The sequence below is a fragment of the Beta vulgaris genome, chromosome 4, assembly GCF_026745355.1.
Source record: "Beta vulgaris subsp. vulgaris cultivar EL10 chromosome 4, EL10.2, whole genome shotgun sequence".
Lineage (NCBI taxonomy): Eukaryota > Viridiplantae > Streptophyta > Magnoliopsida > Caryophyllales > Amaranthaceae > Beta > Beta vulgaris.
In genome coordinates, this window is record NC_079205.1 from 63,131,098 (window position 1) to 63,151,975 (window position 20,878).

Genomic DNA, 20,878 nt, shown 5'->3' on the forward strand with positions numbered 1-20,878 from the left:
GTCCCAAGGAGGCATTTAGTGGCGTTCGGAGCTCGGGCCCCGGGAATGTCCGAAAGCATGTATTATAATCTTCAATTTTGGCACGTTTTGCGACATTTTTGGATTTCTGCGGGCCTGATCATATTTTCTCCCAAAACATTCCTAGGATTGCCGACATGACTTGTAATGTTGTGTGTGTGCTTGGCACCATTTGCATTGCCTCGAAAAGCCTCTGAACATCCCATTTGTTCATTTCTCGTGTAACCGAAAATTACCTCGCAATGAACGTAAAAGGCATCCATATTTTCGTTCCAAGCCACATGACTCCTTTCAAATGACCTCCCATGTTTCTAAGAGGCATCATGTGGCGTTCGGAGCTCGAAATCCGGGAAAGTTCGAAACCGTGTATTATAACCTTCCATTTTCGCTGGTTTTTGGACATTTTTGGACTTCTACATCATATTTTCTCACGAAAACGTTCCTAGGAAAGCTGACGTGACTTTTAACGTGGTGCGGGTGCTTGGCACCATTTGTTTTGCCTCGAAAAGTTTCTGAACACCCTATTTGTTCATTTCTCGTGAAACCTAAAACTTTCTCGAAATGAACGTAAAGACATCCACATATTCGTTCCAAGCCACATGACTTTTTTCCAATGACCTCCCATTCCCCTAGGAGGTATCCCGTGGCGTCGGAGCTCGGACCCCGGGAAAATCCGAAAGTGTGTATTATAACCTTCAATTTTAGTTGTTTTTGAAAAAAACTCGGACTTTTTCGGGATTGGTCATATCTTCTCCCGAAACATTCCTAGGTAAAACAATGTGACATGTAACGTTGTGTGGGCTCTTGACACCATTTGTGTTGCCTCAAAAAGCATGTGAACACCCCATTTGCTCATTTCTCGTCAAACCCAAAATTATCTCGAAATGAATATAAAGTCATCCACATATTCGTTAAAAATCACATGACTCCTTACAAATGAGCTCCCATGCCCCTAGGAGGAATCCCGTAGCGTCCATAGGTTTAGGGGTGTAAGTTATTTGGTTAAAAACCGAAAACCAAACCAAACCGAATTAGTATTTTGGTTTGGTTTTTTTTTGAAATTCAGTTTGGTTTGGATTCAAAAAAAAAAAAATCGGTTTCTCGGTGTGAATCAGTTTTGGTTTTGGAAAACCGAAAAAACCAAAAAAAAACCGAAATTTGGTTTTTTTTTTAATATTAGTTGCGAAAAATAGAAAATATGAAAATATATCATTAATCTCCTTTTTTTGTGTTTATTTTTTTTAATATTAGTTGCGAAAAAAGTTTGGTTTAAATTTGGTTTGGTTTTTATCTTTGTTTGATTTAATTTCATTTCGGTTTGGATTGGATTTTGGAATATGAAAAAAATTTGGTTTGGATTTTGAAAGGTAAAAAAAATTCGGTTTGGTTTGGTTTGGTTTTTGGTTTCATATTTTGGTTTGGTTTGGTTTGATTTGGTTTGGATTGAGTCGAATTTCGATTTGGATTTGGTTTGAAAATTTCAAAACCGAATTTATTTCGGTTTGGTTTGGTTTTGACCTAAAATCAAACCAAAAACCGAACTTACATCCCTACATCAGTTGGGTACGGGGAATGTCCGAAAGCGTGTATTATTACCTTTAATTTTGGATTTTTTTGGAACATTTTTGGACTTCTCCGGGCATGGTCATATTTTCTTGAAACGTTCCTAGGAAAGCTGAAGTGACTTGTAATGTTGTGCAGGTATTTCGCACTATTTGCATCGCCTCGAAGAGCCTTCGAACACCGCATTTGTTCATTTCTAGTGACATCCAAAATTGCCTCAAAATGAACGTAAATGCATCCATATAATCGTTCCAAGCCACTTGACTCATTTCCAATGACATCCCATGTCCCTAGAAGGCACCCCGTGCCGTCCAGATCTCGAGCCACGGGAAAGTACGAAAGCGTGTATTATAAACTTCATTGGTCGTTTTTGGGACATTTTTGGACTTCTCCGGGCTTGGTCATATTTTCTCCTGAAACGTTCATTGTTAAGCCGATGTGATGACTTGTAACGTTGCGCGGATGCTTGGTACCATTTGTGTTGCCTCGAAAAGCCTCTAAACTCCCCTTTTGTTCATTTCTCGTGAAACCCAAAATTTAGGATTAAATAACTATTGTTTTATAGAAATCTTTTGTAGTTTTTTTGTATTACCGACAAAAGATGTATAAAATAGGGCATAGACTATAGAGTTAGCTAAGAGATTTTTAGTTGGAAAATATCATTTTGTGACTGAAGATCATTAAGGCAGGAAACTCGCGGGTCTTTCAAAGAAATTTTGTCCTCTCGAGTTTTGGAAATGGGAAACATGATCTTCATGAGAGTTTCCGTGCTAAATAGATTTTTAGATTTTTTTTTTAATGTTAATTGATTTACACATACTTACTTCAATTTCTGTAGTTCTATAAGTGAGATTTTCTTTTTTCATAATGCAAAGCGATGGCGTCGGTGTTTATTTTTACCAAGAGGGTTGATTATCTGGTGGCTTCTTATTGTATTATGTTTTTTCTTAGATGGTAATATAAATTAAATTTTTATTACAAACACTTAAAGCATGATTCATAGTTGGTTGAGATGGTAATTATGTTATGTTATAATAGCAAGAGGTCATGGGTTCAAATCTTGTTGTAAGCTAATTTTACTTTTGTTAATCGACAGGACTTATATACACATTGGACAATTCTAGTGGAGTAAACACGTGGCGTGTATACATTGTCACACATGCCTTTTAATATATTTGTATAGATATATATAGATACATGATATATATATTTTTTTATTTTTTTTATTAGGAAATTAAGTCAGCCGAAGGGCTAACCCCTACAAGGCTACTAGCCTGTAGGAAACACCAACTCGTTGGCTGGTAAGGCATGCATAGCATGCTAAGAAAATACTCCAGCATAATGCTAGGGGTAAGGATCGAACCCCTGACCTCCGGGACCAAGGGGGAGCGCTCTACCCACTTGAGCTAACTCCTATCCTTGGAAATGATATATATTGATAACCATAATCTCCTACCCAGTGAAATGCAAGTAATTTTTTTTTTTTTGCTGTTCTATATGCTTTGAACGATTAATGCCAATATAAAGGAAAAATTAATCAACATAATTATTATATTTTTAATTCTTATGTATGCAAAATTTATATTATCAAGTATTAAAAAACAATATGCTGATCAAAAGAGCAATATAATGGCATAATTAAATTTCAATTATAAAACTTAATTGTCATCTATAAGTACGTGTACACTATATTGTGCATGACTTAAAGCAATATAGATAATGGCACAAGTAGTGAGACAGCTCCAAGCTTCCAAACCAATCGAAATCCTGTTTTGAATCGGTACAAACCCACTTAGCAAGTTGGCATAGTAGGTCAAGTATTTTTCTAATAATCAACAAAGTGGTCCCTCTTAATTGAGTCTCTTGCACGCCGGTGCCTAGATGGATCTGAGATCGACACAACTCGATTACTTCATGCGAACTAGTCTATGTTACTCCCTACGACCCTACCCAAGTCTTGCTCTACCATACTAGTCCGATGATTACCACTAATTAATTATATATAGAGCCATAGATATACTTTTATATCATTTATTTATTGCGAGCTCGCTATGTTATTTTGACTTAATTTTAATTTAGTTCAATTAAGTTTTATCTCACTGTCTAGGTTCAGTTAGGTAAATTTCATTCCAAAAGAACGTCTTAAGAATAGGGATGGAAATTGGTCGGACTTGGACCGAATTATGCATAATTCGACTTTGACCCTACAAGAAGTTGAATGTTAATTTTGAGTCCGACTCCGACCCGACATCCGGCTCCGAAAATTCGAGTCTGATCCGGCTTAAAATCCTAACATCCGACCCCGACTTAAAATCCTAACACCCGACTCTCCGATCTGATCCGACTTTTCTTCGCCCCATTTTTTGATAGAAAAATCTTCTATAATACATACTTCCTCAGTTATTTTTTTGAAGTATAATCTAATTATTTTTATTTTCAATAATCGTACGGAAATCATATACTTCCTCAGTTTCAAAATAGATGGTACATTGTGATTAAAACGGACTCCTAGACAAAATTTCATAAGTATGTTTAAGTAGTATAAAGGGATGTAGATTAATTCTAGTGGTCCCATGTGAAAAGGATGGAGAAAGAAAAAGTTGGGGACCACATGTATTAATTAAGTAAAATGGTAAAAGTGTAAGACAAAAGTTACTAAATAAGGAAAAAAAAACAATGTATCATCTATTTTGAAACACCCATAAATAGACAATGTATCATCTATTTTGAAACGGATGAAGTATAATAAAAATAATTTAAACATTACTATTATATTTAACAATCGTTTCTTCAGTGGAAAAATATTAAATATTACAATTGTCTTAAAGTCGGAATCGGATTATACATACATAATACATTAATACAAATAATAAAAGAATTAATTGCCTTAAAGTCGGATTCGGATTCGGATGTCGGATTTTTTTATGGGATCCAACTCCGACACTCTTCCGACTCATAGTCAGATTTTTCAAACGGAGTCGAATTCGGATTTTTTTTTTTGTCGGAGTTGACTCAAAATTTTTCCTTTGGATCCGGATTGGATTGTCATCCTACTTAAGAGTGGCCAAAACTTTAGTCACCAGTTTGACAAGACAATTGAAGAAAAATTTTAAGATCGAAGGGTCCTTCACTCCTTTTTGCAAGCTTCCTTGCTCTTTCCTTCTTTACATCCTATCTCCCTCTCCTCTCCAATAATAATTTAACTTTAACGTGGAAAATAATTAATTGAAGTTCATTGATTCACGGGTAGTAATTGACTTGGCCGTTGACCCAGTAACTGAAGTTTCTGTTCTCACTTCTCACACTGCTATTTCTTCTATATATAGAAACATATACAAGAACTTAATGCAATCAAGAAAAATTAAACTAATACATTTCATTTTTATTTTCCGTAGCTATCCCAAGCAATCCTCCCATGGCTGTCCCCACCTCGCTGCTCATTATCATGGTGCTCTTATCACTTAGCTTACGCTTTACAGGTACCTTTATATATATATATATATATATATATATATATATATATATATATATATATATATATATATATATCCCGTCTATTTCAATTTATCAACTAATTTTGCTAAAATAATTTATCAACTTAATCAACTAATTTTGCCAAACAGTTAAACTAATCAGTTACCTTATCAATTCTAGCACTTTATTAGTTTTAACTTTATCTTATCATTTTCAGTTAACTTATCAGTTTCAGTTTATTTTCAGCTAGTAATAATGCCAAATATATAAGAGAATGTAAAAAGTTAAAAGAGTCCAAGGATGATCACATTGGTTTATCATATTTCATGAAGTGGGCCAGGGATGAATAATTTATTAGATACTACTAATCGACCATTACGTGCCTTAAAGCTTGCACTAATATTTTTAATGATGATTCAATGTAGAAGCACAAATTGGAGTATGTTATGGAAGAATTGCCGACAACTTACCAGTGGAGAAAGATGTGGTGAACCTCTATAAATCCTACGGCATAGGCGCAATGAGACTATATGATCCGGATCTCGCAGCTCTTAAAGCCCTTCAAGGATCAGGCATTAAACTCATGTTGGGTGTTCCTAATGAAAAAATTAAGTCTCTCGCGTCGCATGATCGGCCGCAATGCAATGGGTTAAGACCTACGTCGTTCCCTTTGCATCGTCGATCAAATATATCGTTGTCGGAAACGAAATCCTCCATCCGATCAACAAGCACCATCAATTCTATCGGCCTTAAAAAATGTCCGCAAGGCCCTAAATTCAAATACCTTAACAAGTAAAATTAAGGTTTCTACATCCATTGATACAACCCTAATCATAAATTCGTATCCACCTTCAAAAGGCGAATTTAATAACACATCATATATTACTCCAATAATCAGATTTTAAGTACTAATGAGTCACCTTTGTTAGTTAATATTTACACTTACTTTGCTTACGTTAGTAATAAGCAAAGTATTAGTATTGACTATGCACTATTTACGTCCAATGGAACTGTGGTTACTGACCTAATAACGGAAAGAATTACCAAAATTTATTTGATGCAATGGTGGATTCAGTTTACGCGGCTCTTGGGAAGGTTGGTGCACCTAACATGGTGATTACGGTGTCCGAAACTGGGTGGCCGTCGGGAGGTGAAGATGCTGCCACGGAGCGAATGCGGGGACTTATTACAAGAATTTGATGAATCAAGTAAAGAAGGGGACTCCATTAAAACCAGGGCAAGCAATTGAAACATACTTGTTTGCAATGTTTGATGAGAACAATAAAACGGGAGCTAACACAGAGCGTCATTTTGGGCTGTTTACTCCTGATCAGCGTGCTAAATATGGGAAACTCAATTTCAGCTAATAGTTTTTCCTATGCAATGATTTCATCCTTTTTTGGTTGTTCCATTTGATTTTTCAAGTTGAAATCAAGATTGTAATCTTTGTCAACATATGTTCACTAATATAAATAAAAATATCACTTTTGGCTTTTTACTCTTGATAAGCATCCTAACTATGGGAAACTCAACTTCAGCTAATAGATTTTCCTCTGCAATAATAATTTCATCCTTTTTTAGTTGTTTGATCATTTGATTTTTCAAGTTCAAATTAGAATTGTAATAATCTTTGTCAACGTGTACTATCTTCATTTGACAATACAAGCACCATTTCTATATAGCACAAAAACGGCAAACCAAGGGTGAGCAGAAAGAGGGTTATGATTGCATTTCGAACCCATGTGATCATGATTTAAAGGTGGATGTATTTTGAACATCCAAAAGAGGTAATGGTGTATTGTATTATGAAACATATAGAAGAGGGAAATAGTGATGCAAGTATTGTGCAACAGAGGCAGAATTTACTGATATAAATAAAAATATTAATTGGGAATTTTTAGTGCCACAAATGGGGAATTTTGAATTTCAACTAGTTGTTATCCCGAGCGATGCCACGGATCATTTACCAATGTAACTTTGAAGTTTTAAATTAAACACTTGAGAAAAGTGGAAAAAAAGAGTTATAGGCATTAAATTGTGCTTAGGAAATTTCGGCCAATTTTGTGGCCAATCATATAGTGGGTATAATGCATGGTAGATTTCCGTAACTAAGTTACTTTTTTTTTTCCGCCTTTTTGTTAAGCTTCCTAATTTTTCTAATAAATGATCCGCTACAAAAGGATTTTTTAGTGAATGTGTCACATTTAGTTACGCATATGTCTTCCAATTACTTTTAAATTTTCTACAATACATTATAATATGAATTAGTCAATAGTATAACCATCGGCTTTAAGAAATTATGTATATATATTCTTACACATTAAACTAAATTCAAAAATAAAATTATATTATATACTTTATAAGTAATTATATATATATATATATATATATTTATATATATATATTTATTTATTTATTACATGGTGCAGTAATATTAATTATTGAGGTTATAAAATTTGGAGAGTTTTTTTAAAACATAAGAATAATAAAATGTAGGACACACTATTAATAGCATTAGCTTAATGAGTATTAATACATACATTTTTATTTGATTGTTTCCAAAAAAAATTATCTTATCTTCGAATAATTTTATTTTTAAATAGACCAAAATGATATTATAGAGTACTTAATTAATGCATTTATATTTCAAATCAGAGGTTACATTTCGAGTCTGAAAATATACGTTATTTTTATTGTTTAATATGTTTCATATAGTTGTGTGGGGAGAAGAAAATACATGGCAAATTTAATATGAGAGATTACAATCTGAAGACTACATAGTAGAACACATTAATAATCTATTCGGGTACCAAGAATTTGTGTTCGGAATTTCTTATTCATATCCCCACAACCAAGTTATTGGCCTACCTCTATATTACAATAATCTATTCTTGTAACGATACAACCAAAATGTTTGGAGTATTACTTTTAAAAGTAATCACATGGCTGTCTTTTTCTAATTGTATGTCAGAAAAGTTAATTTTCAACAAATGGATACGTCTCAAGACTCTCAACTATATATCGTCCACTGAATACGGAAGAAGACTTTTTTTTCTTTTCAAGTCGTCGGTCGTTGTGCATGAAACTAGTGGTACGAACAATAATATTTTGTTGTATGCAAATGTAGTATACTGTATATAGTAGTATTATAGCGATCAACCCCTCTAGAATTAGTTTTGTTGTCTAATTCTTGATTAGCTGAATACAATTAGTTATAAAGTTTATTTGCATGCACAAAAATATTTCAACAAAAGAGTACAAAAGTTAAGTTATACTAATTGATTTCACTAATTAATTAATTAGACGTCAACCATTAAATTTACATAATTTGTATTTGCTCTGTTTCAAAATACTCAACACTTTTTCCAGCACGTTTGTCAACACGTATTTTTAACTTATTTTGTAAAAATCTCACTTTTTAGGAAGGTTGTATGACTGTATGATACATATTGTTTCACTCATGTTCCTATAGACTGTTCTTCATTCTATCAAACTATCACAAATCTATCATACTTTTTTTTTGATGGCCTATTATCCATACCTCGTAGGGGTGACTGTAAGTTCTATTGACTATCAATCTAAGAATAATAGCAAATAATAATAGAATATCAAATAATAAAGCAGGAAAGAACACACCAGAAATTTTACGTGGAAACCCAAGAACTGGGAGAAAAACCACGAATCTGCACTAGGAAATCGATGAATGTTTGATAGAGATTACAAAAGCACTCAAGAGCTCTCTCTAAAGCTTTCTCTCTCTCCAAACTATGTGTTTAAAGATGAAGAATAATGATAAACATAATTAGGGTTTATATTTATACCCTCATTAATACCAAAAACCGGAAAAAACTAGGCTTTGCGGTTCGACACCCCGCGGCCGCGCTCGACAACCCGCGGGCGGACAGAACCCGTCAGTTTTGTCAGTTCTTCGTAAAATCGTCATAACTTTCTCGTTTCTCACCGGAATTGGACGTATGACCTATCATTGGAAAGCTCTCGGAACAAGCTATCACCTCCACTTTGAATCACCTCAAAATATTTATAGATTGAAAGATATGTCCATTCAAAGTTGGCCTTATGTCCCAAATGACGTTTTTCTTTACGCAACCTCATCTCCACACCCATACACCTCCATGAGCTTCATATACTACCATATTCCCAACAATCTCCCACTTGGAGATAGGTGTAAGTGAAGAAAACTTCATACCTTCATCATCCTCTCATTCATCTCAACTCCTACACACATCCCACTGCAAAAGCAATCTCTAGTCGTGTCCAAACCATGACATACATCAAGCATCCCATGACAACATCTCCTCTACACCAAGGAAATACATTGAAGTTTGCACCAACTCCAATTCAAAGACATCAAATCTACACCGACTTTGATTCTTAATCACTAACCCCAAATCATTGCACCATCACTCCATGAACCTACACACCCTCCTACCCCGGAGGTCGGATCACCTTAGAGACAAGCACAACCAAATGAATCCCTTCCTCTACAACTAAGAAGATAACCACTTCCTCTCCAACCAAAGAAGCACATTGAAGTCTCATCAAACTTCAATAAAACCAATTACCACCTAAGCCAAAGAAGCTTCTCATTGTTCTAAAAAGCAAACTCACATTGCTCCCACTCGAACAATACACCCTTTGTTCCACTTAGGATTTCCGGCACTACATGCTTGTGTGCCGTCTTCACCTTGTTCGCTTACCGGTCAATTTGCCACCGGGATACCGCTTCACCACGGTTCTCATCCCTTGGCCCACTATCGATAGTTTTCCGACCAAACGACACCTTACATGAAGTTCTCATCCCAATCCGGACCCTTCACTGTGCTCCCCATGGTGTAAAGTGTTCCATCCTTGTCCCACGAGCTATGATCATTGCTCCCTTGACAATTTCCAAGAACCACCATCAAACACAACCTTGTAACCCGATGTAGCAAGTTGGGCTACGATATCAAGCTTTTCTTCAACCTTGGGATAAACTTGACATTCTTCAACTCCAACGAGCCACCAGTGAGTTTCACACTCACATCACCTTTCCCCATGACTTCCACTGCCTTGCCATCCGCAAGGTAGACCTTTTCAAGTTTTCCGGATTTGAAATTCCGAAACAACTCCTTGCATGGTGAGGAATGATGAGAAGAACCCGAATCCAAGACCCATGATCCCGAGCACCCAACCAACTCTTCCTGATCATCCATGCTTACCATCAAAGCATCGGAATCGTACTCGAAATCAAGTTAGTTGATGCATCTTCTTCATCATCACTTTCTTGAACCTTCTTCTTCCCTTTCCCATTCTCTTTCCTAGGACAATCTCTCTTTATAATGTCCTTCATTACCACACCCCAGCAAGTAACACTAGCCCTGCCTTTTGACTTACTCCGATCCCCCTTTGACTCCGATTTTCCCTGAAAGTTCCTCCCTTTTCCCCTCCCTCTACCTTCTGCACTGTATGCTCCAGATGATTCTCCACTCTCCTTCCTTCGAATGCTCTCACTCAAAATCAGATCACGGACAACATCATAAACCAATTTCTCTTTACCAGAGGAATTACTAACAGCAGTTACAACAGTTTCCCAAGCAGTAGGTAAAGAGGACAACAAAATTAGGGCTTTCACTTCATCCTCAAAGGCAATATTAACCGAAGATAACTGACTTATTAATGAATTAAATTCATTAATATGTTCAGCAGCAGAACTACCATTATTCATCTCTAAACCAAACAAACGGCGCATCAGATATACCTTATTCATTGCAGAGGGCTTTTCATACATATCTGACAGTGCTTTGATCAATCCAGCCGTTGTTTTGATATCCTTGACATTGAACGCCACAGTCCGAGCCAATGTCAAACGCACCACCGCTAGTGCCTGTCTGTCCAGTACTTTCCACTTAGCCTCCTCCATCTCAGCAGGCTTTTCAGACAAAGGTTGATACAGATTTTTCTGATATAAGATGTCTTCTATTTGCATCTTCCAATATCCAAAATCTGTCCCATCAAACTTCTCAATTCTAATCTTTGAATCCTCCATTGTTAATTATTCTAGATCTAGACAATAATCAAACCTAGCTCTTGATACCACTTGTAAGTTCTATTGACTATCAATCTAAGAATAATAAAACAATAATAGAATATCAAATAATAAAGCAGGAAAGAACACACCAGAAATTTTACGTGGAAACCCAAGAACTGGGAGAAAAACCACGAATCTGCACTAGGAATCGATGAATGTTTGATAGAGATTACAAAAGCACTCAAGAGCTCTCTCTAAAGCTTTCTCTCTCTCAAACTATGTGTTTAAAGATGAAGAATAATGATTAAACATAATTAGGGTTTATATTTATACCCTCATTAATACCAAAAACCGGAAAAAACTAGGCTTTGCGGTTCGACACCCCGCGGCCGCGCTCGACAACCCACGGCGGACAGAACCCGTCAGTTTTGTCAGTTCTTCGTAAAATCGTCATAACTTTCTCGTTTCTCACCGGAATTGGACGTATGACCTATCATTGGAAAGCTCTCGGAACAAGCTATCACCTCCACTTTGAATCACCTCAAAATAATTTATAGATTGAAAGATATGTCCATTCAAAGTTGGCCTTATGTCCCAAATGACGTTTTTCTTCTACGCAACCTCATCTCCACACCCATACACCTCCATGAGCTTCATATACTACCATATGCCCAACAGTGACTCCATGAGAATAGGAGAAAAACAAATGCAGACCTGAACAAGGAGTGAATATGTGGCACATAGGAGCAGTATCTATAAGCATCTCTATATTCTCTTTCTATCCCATGTGATCGTACGATACTCAGCTGGCAACGCAACTTTATTAGGTGGATGGAGCCATGTCATTACGGACATTAGTGGCCGACGCAGATGACAATCTTACCCATAATGGATGGTGGAGCGGGTGTGAATTTTTATGTTACACTCGAACCATCGCGCCCGCCCCAGCTTTTATCCACTATAAACTTATCATCCTATCTATTAGATATTTTAAAATTAATTATAAGAATCCATGTTGCATTATTAATATTCTTATTTAATTTGCATACTATAATATGGGCTTTGAGCTATTGACCCATAGTTGAAAGCTCAAGACTAATAAAAGAAATATGAAGCGGGTGTGGATACCCACCCTTGTGGTAGAGCGGGTAGGAAATGGGTCTGGGTACCCAACCAACGGGGGGCAAACTGTTTAATTAGTTGGTGTCGCACTTATAGACATAACTACGAAATACATTCGCTAATTATATAATCCTTGTCGCGCAAAATAATCTTTGTAGAATTAAAACTTTTAATATTGTTGTTAATCAACAAGATAGCCTTAACCATTTTCACCTTTTGTACATTTATTTATATTATTGTAGCAATCCCTTATATATGTTGTTCCGGTATGGAATAAATGTTGTTGGAGTGGACCAGTATCCTTCAACTACGTGAGCCGGTTTGATGTCCTGCAAAATAGAACACATAAACTTACCTCGGGGGAGAGGAACGTCCCTCCGATGCCTAATTTAGTAAAGGATAATAACCCGTATATCTCAGGTGGAGTATATTAATATATGTGAACATATCTTATGACCAAATCATGGGGTATTTATAGAAGTCGGTAGTGTCCTGATTAGGATAGGACACTGCTAGATTTTTTTCTTTTTTTACTGTCAAAAATTGGACCATTAAGACTTTTCTTTTGTTAATAATAGGACAATGCATACATCAATCAAAGTTATCAAGAGCACATGATGCTCCTCAATGCATACTAGAAGTAACATCTAGCTTCTTAAGCGGGAGCTCGACAAGAGTAAGACGACGGCGAACTTTTCGTTTGTTAGATTTTTCGCAATGATATTGTTAATTAGTGTTGTAATTCCTCCATTCTTTTATAATGGCAACTTTTCAACATTGTTACTTTTATACTAGCTATTTATTATTACGATTGGCCATATTTATTTCTAATAGATACAAGGTAAATGATGTTATTTTTTTTTTGATAATTTCATTTCCATTTTATTATCATAATCAAGATAAAATGGATGAGGCCTCTACTCAAAATAAGGTATTCCCCCACTAGGTGGGCGACATTTTTATAGTGCATACGCACACCCTATAGAGAGGAGTCCCCGTCCATATTGAGTTACATTCGAAGTCACATACAGATACATCTTCACCTATGCTATGAAGTACATCTTACACATTGAAACAAAACATGAGAACTAGATATCTGGACCAAAGTCTAGAAACCTGAGAGGCTACAGACTAGGTGACTACTGAGACGAGCTACTGAAACACCATTCTACCAATCAAACTATACAGCCACAAGCTTGGATTCTCCCTCTGCGAGCACTTGAAATATCTTAGACCATTTTTGCAAACTGCCCACCATTTTCCATATTGCTTCATCAGCTAGCATCCACACTACCTCATGACATTTTGTTGCTCCCATATAATGACTAATTCCTGGTCAATGATTACTCCATTATTCCAAACCATCTGGAGCTACAGCCACGCTATAAATTCCTCCATCCTTGAAAGTCCCTGCTTGGCAAGGGAATCCGCAACATAATTTGCACTTCGACCTTCATGAACAATTTTGATGTTTAATGACTTTTTTCGAGCGTTTCGAATGAAGTTTAAATGATGATTCATGTTCCATGGCCCTCCACTGTTGATGTTGCTCCATGATACAGCATTGAGTGAATCTGATTCTAGAAGAATCATGCAGCTTTTGATGGAGTCACTTGCAAGCGAGATTTTGATTGCATGATGTATAGCTAAGATTTCTGCACAGTTGATTTCCATATATGGAATCGGACATGAAAATAGACACATAAAGTTTCCATTAGCATCACGCAAGACGCCACCTATTGCAGAGAGCGATGAACTCGGATTAACGGATGCGTCTACATTCCATTTAATCATATTTGAATCCGGTGGACACCATTCACGCACACTTGGAACAGATTGAATGGCCTTCAAGAGCAAGGTTCTGCCATGCCATAGTAGACAATGTGGATTCCTTTGAATATCACTGGGAGAATACGGAAATTCGTCACACCACCCTTTGATCCACCACCCAAGCCTCAAGAGAATCATATCTTGAAGAGATTTTAATGAGCATGACTTTTTTTCAAAAATTCGTGAATTACGTTCTTTCCAAAGTGTCCACACTATTATAAAGAAGATAGAATGCCAAACTTTCTTGAAGAATGGGTTCTTTTCCTTTGTGTGCCATTGCTCAAAAGAATTTCTCAAGTTGTTAGCAAAGACCCATTTAATACCCCACAAATCAAGCCACCAATGCCATATATGCAACGCACTTGGACAGTGAAGCAGAAGATGGTTGGATGTCTCAGATGATTGGGAACATAGAACACATATGTCATTATCAAAAGGTATGATTCCAATGTGAGCGAGCTTCTGCCTCGTGTTTATTTTCTCAAGCAGCGCCAACCACACAAACACTTCAATTCTATGCGGAACAAGGCCGCGCCATACTCCTTTTACAGCGTCTTGGTGTTGTATGGGGCAAAGTTTGTCCAGTTCAAATGTGAAAGATTTGGTAGTGAATATACCTGAGGATTGGAAGGACCACACAAGTTTATCGTCGCCATCAAGAGCTAGATATGCGTGTTTGAGAAGACCGTCGAGGCGAGCCTTTTCTGCCAGATCCTGAGGCCTTAGAGCCCGCTTCCATGAAAAGGTCCATACCCAATTAAAGCCTTCCCAAAATCCAAAGGAGCCTACTGCTTCGTTTTGCATGAGAGAGATTCGAAACAACCTTGGAAAGGAATTTTTTAAGGCTGTTGGTGATAGCCATGAGTCATGCCAGAACAGGCACTTTAGACCACTGTATACATTTTTCCTTACACCTTTTATGGCCAGATTTTTCGCATGAGGGTGCTGTAGGATGGACGTACATATTTGCTTCCATGGGCCCCCAGTTGAGGGGATTGTAATGTCGTTGATGCAGAATGATGATGAGTAGTTGTGCTTTGCCCGTATTAATTGACACCATAGTTGTGAAGGGTCATCAAAAAAACGCCAAATCCATTTGAACAAAAGAGCCAAGTTTTTGTGTTTCACATTTCCAATTCCAAGACCACCAAGAGCTTTTGGTAGCTGCACCTTCTTCCATGATACTAATGCGAGTGCCTTTTTTTCCATGCTGCCTCCCCACAAAAAGGATCTCAAGATCTTATTTATTTGCCCCTCCACTCCTTTCGGAATGGGATAAAGTGACATGTAATATAGGGGGAGGCTCGAGAGAGATGATTTTATTAAAGTGATTCTTCCTCCAATTGAAAGCATTCTACCTTTCCATGATGCTAGCCGCTTTGATATTTTCGCTATTATTGGCTCCCAAGGTTGCTTCCTTGTTGCATTCCCACCTATAGGCAAGCCTAGATAGGTGAAAGGAATATTGCCAACTTTGCAATGAAGTGATGATGCAGCCGATTTAATCCATAGGCTTGATGCATTGATTCCGATTAGTGAACTCTTGTAAAAGTTCACTTGTATCCCCGAGGCTAGATGGAATAAGATGAGCATTTTCTTGATGTTCATAAGTGATTCAAGATTTGCTTCACAGAATATTAATGTGTCGTCGGCATATTGTAAGTGAGTGATTGTCAAATCACTTTGAGGAATGCTCACTCCCTTCCACATATTCAAAGATGTGGCCTTCTTTATGATTTGATTAAGAGCCTCCGCAACTAGAACAAACAAGAAGGGTGAGAGAGGGTCACCTTGCCTCAACCCTCTTTGGAGCCTAAAAGGCTTGGTAGGCGAGCCATTGACTAGGATCGAGGCGGAAGCCGTGGTTACGCACTCCATAATCCATTTGCACCATACCATAGGGAACTTCATTTGGGCCATTACCCATTCAAGAAAGCTCCACGATACACTATCGTACGCTTTATGAAAATCTAGCTTGAGGAGTGTAGCTTCAATGTTCTTTTTTTTACATGAGTCAATTAGTTCGCTAGCAATTAGCGCGCCATCTAGAATTTGACGACCCTCAATGTATGAAGATTGGAGGGGACCAATCAAAGAACTCATCACCTTTTGAATCCTCCTAGCCATCAATTTTGCTATAATCTTGTAAATGCACCCAACCATGCTAATTTAACATGTTATTGGATTAGTTTCAATATTTATTTTCATAACATGAATATATATTCTAAAAAATTTACTAATTAAATATTAAAAATATAAATGGTCAAAGTAACAAATTAGTAAAGTTTAAAATCAAAACGTTGCTATTATAAAATAATGAAGCAAGTAGTCTCTTCGTTTTTATTTGGTGTTCGTGCTTGAAATATTTCATTTAAAGAGTGAAACTTTGACCATAAATTTTAGTCGACCGAAATATATGGAACAAAACAGTCACTTGGATTTATTTGATTTGTGTCGACTTATAATTTTACAATATTAAATTTTCATACTTATGTACAATTAAAATTTAAAAATATTATTGCTCCGGTGTGTGCATTAAGATTAAGCAAAAAGAAAATAAGACAACAAGGATATGTTTTATTTTTATGGTATTATAAGACCAACTTCTATGTTGTGACGCACGCAGTGATAATTGTTAGTTTTTTCAATATGATTTGACTATATAAAGGGACATATATTGAATGACCTGCATTTAATTTTGCTGCTTTTTCTTTTCAAATTTTTCTGTAAGGCCTCAAGTAGGAAACTGCCATGGCCTTTGCCACCTCGCGATTCATCACAGCAATTGTTCTATTAAAAAGCCTACACCAAACAGGTATCTCTCTATAACTATTTTTGGTTCTAACTCTTTGGCTATTAAAATAAATTTTACTCTTTTTTTTTTTTTTTTGGTAAACATGGCATTTCATTCATTACCTAATAATGTTAAACATATTACAATCCGAAAGTAGTTGTTTCGAACAATAACTAGGGGTGGGAAAAATCCTAATTACAATACTATCACTCTCCATTGTCCTACACATTTTACTCCTTAACTATATTCTATTAGCTTCAGAAGACATGCATTTCATGAATTGAATGGTTTCTGATTGCGAGCATTTTTCACAAACTATTAATAAACACCCATATTATTAGGAAGCTTAGCTTTTATACACGTATTGATAAAGAGCATGATATGGAATACGGTTACGACTAATTATGTTCTTTTCATTATTCCTCCATGTTCCTTTATCAAATTATATAGTTAACTAGTGTATGTTAATTTACTTTATGAATTACATGTTTTTTTAAAGATGAAGTCGAAATATGTTCTTTTATTATGCATTATACATTCTTTAACTTTGAATTGTACATGCTATGTAATGTGAACGGATGATCAAGTCTCACTTGGCAAACTAGTTCGGATGGGGTACGATTAAATCTTTATCTCAATTTGTGATTAATAAAGGTTAATTCGTAACTGATACATATATGAGCTGGTTCAATTTTTATTTTGGTCTTGTATCGTCTAGGGTCTCTACCGTGTCATGTCATGTCAATTAAATAAATTTCAAAGCATGTCGGTCTTTTTTATTATTATATTCAACTAGCTATCGAGAGTTGAATTAATTTAGCTAAGTTGATATTTGGTTATCAAGTTATACTCATTTGTATCCCCAATAGACATACAACATCTTATATTGTACTAATGATTATATTCATATACTAGATGCAAGTGTTGGAGTATGTTATGGAATGCTTGGAAACAACTTACCTTGCGCACAAGATGTGCTAAACCTCTATGAATCCAATGGAATAGGAGCCATGAGACTCTATGGTCCTGATCAAGCAACACTCCAAGCCCTCTTAGAAGGAACACGAGATCAAACTCATGTTAGGTGTCCCTAATGAAGACATTCCATGTATAGCATCCGATCAACCTACCGCCGACGAATGGGTCCAAACCAACGTCGTCCCCTATGCATCATTTATCAAGTACATCGCCGTCGGAAACGAAATCAATCCGTCTAATAATCCACTAGCCTCATCGGTCGAACCAGCTATGCAAAATATTATGAATTCACTAAGTTCATATAGCTTAGAAAGCCTAATTAAGGTTTCTACGGCTATTGATACAGGATTACTCGATAACACGTTTCCACCATCCAATTCCACATTTAAAAATTTATCGTACATTACACCAATAATAAACTTTCTAACCACAAATGATTCACCTATGTTGGTCAATATCCAACCTTACATTTCTTTAGTAGGAGATCCTACGAATATTAAAATTGACTATGCATTATTTAAGAATAGTGAGCCTGAATTTATTGATCCTATCACTAAGAAAAGTTACCAAAACTTGTTCGACGCAATATATGATGCAACCTATGTGGCTATAGAGAAAGTTGTTGTTACACTTCAGACTGAATCATTGAATGATGATAAAAAGAAAGGTGGCAACAATGTCAAAGTGACGGTGTCCGAAAGCGGGTGGCCGTCGAAAAGCGGATTTACCGGCAAGAAGCCACACAATTATGCTAAGAAAACAATCACTAGTAGCAATGATGAAAAGGAGCCTTCTAGTTCTGGAGAACAATATGCCACGATAGAAAATGCAAGGACTTACTACACCAATTTGATCAATCATGTGAAGAAGGGAACTCCAATGACACCAGGAGAAGAGATTGAGACATACTTGTTTGCAATGTTTGATGAGAATGAGAAAACAAACGGCGTAAGTGAGCAGAATTATGGGCTTTTTACTCCTGATGAAAAACCAAAGTATGGCCAACTCAACTTTTGTGGATAGTAATTAATTGCATAAAGTATGGTTTAACGAACAAATCAATGTATGTATCATTGTATTTCTAGTATATATGAGTATAAGTTTTTAATGATATGTGTTATATATCCTTGTCTAGTTAATTTGTGGGAATATATAATAAATAAGATGATGAATTTTCATCTCGATATTAATTTAGTTTAAAATTTTAATTATATGTCATATGTCTTCCACCCGGTGGCGGATCCAGCAGGGGGACATGGGGACAGATGTCCCCCACTTTACAAAAATCATTTTATGTTTTTTTTAGAAAAAAAAAACAAAAAAACGAAAAAGAAAACGCTGGGGTTTGGGGACTCTAAGAGACGCGTGAAGCGTTTGTAAAAAGCACGCTTGAAACAAAAAAAAAGGAAGAGAAACTGAGGAAGAGAGAACGGAGTCATAGACGAAGCCACGAAGCGACGACCGCAAATTCGCTGCAGCCGACGACCGCACATTCGTTGGAGCCGACGACGACGAGCGGTGAGGAAGAGGAACGGAGTCACGAACTTCAAAGTTCGAACTCCGGACGAACCTCAAGTCCTCAATCTTCGTCTGCCTTCGAAGTTCGAACGAACGAAGGAGTCATAGACGAAGCCACGAAGCGACGCCGCTACGCCCACCGCCCATGGCCAATCACCGACCTCCCGAGTCCCGACCCCGACGTGGTGACGCCCAGTAAGTCATCAGTCGTTCAGTAAGTTGCTTTTTCTAATTTCTAAACCCTAAGTGGCTAAGTTTTAGTTTTTTTAAGGTAATATATATATATATATATATATATATATATATATATATATATATTATATATATATATATATATATATATATATATATATTATATATATATATATATATATATATATAATATTATTATATATATTATATATTATATATATATATATATATATATATATATTATTTGGTTGTGAAAATGTGAATTGTGATACTTGTGAAATGTGAATTTATGATTGTGGATTTATGGTTGTTGATTGATTTGTTGTTGGTTTGGAATTGGTCATGAACTCATGATTTAGGAAAATGTTATAATTAATTAGTTTGCAATTTTGAATTTCTAATGAGGAAATTGTAAATATGACTATATGAGTTGATTTATAATTGAAATATTGAATAGTTTGGTTTGATTACTTTGATATGTAATTGATTAATGTTTATCAATTTAATATAAAATGTCGAGTGATTCACATTCACCTAATTCTAACAAGTCCAAAGCTAAGGGAATACAACCCGATACAATTTTGTTGTACTTTTTTTTTTCTTGAAAAAACTTCTGAATGCTCGACGGTCGGATTTTGTCCCCCCACTTTGAGAATCCTGGCTCCGCCACTACTTATAACTTTAATCAAAACATCAAGTTTACATTATATATATGACTCATTTATCCTTTATCTTTAATAAAATATCAATGTTTCTAACCTTAAGTTATGAAAATGGAAAATGATGATTCGAAATGAAGATTTCTCATGTCTTAGATTTTTTTTCCAAGCTTCATAGGTTTCTTACAAGCTGGATTTTGCCAACTTGACACATGACTTCAAGCATAACTTTATATCAAGTCAATTAGGATGCCAACTAGAATAGTTGGCAATACGTGGAAATACATGGTACTTATAATTTATAATAGAACTCTGACGGTCCCTTGTGACTCCCTATCTTCAAAACAAAATCATATTTCAAGCTAATAATGGGACTTATGGCCCTAGTTTAGGTTGTCTGAAACTCCAAGCGCCAAATGGGTTAAATGGTCCGTTAAGTTGTCCTCACACTGATCACCCTTTTCAGCTTTTAATTTTAATTGTATACCTCTCTTACTCAAATTTCTACAAGTGCAAATACGAAACACTAAGCCCAAACTTGTTTGGTGTAGCTGGTTACTGATTCACCTTACAATCTTAAAATCACAAGGTCGAAGTCTTCCTAGTTCATAGTGGCGGATCAAGAAAAAATACTAAGTGGGGTCAAAAACATTTAATAAAATTTTATTTGGGATCAAGTGGTCAAATTTTTTACGAAAATAA

At 36.0% G+C, this 20,878-nt stretch overlaps 2 pseudogenes; both read left to right on the forward strand.

The window, feature by feature from the left end:
• Window positions 1-4,934: 4,934 nt before the first annotated feature.
• Window positions 4,935-6,553, forward strand: LOC125497105 (glucan endo-1,3-beta-glucosidase-like; annotated as a pseudogene).
• A 10,158-nt stretch (window positions 6,554-16,711) lies between these two features.
• On the forward strand, window positions 16,712-19,020 carry LOC125497106 (glucan endo-1,3-beta-glucosidase-like; annotated as a pseudogene).
• Window positions 19,021-20,878: the final 1,858 nt, after the last annotated feature.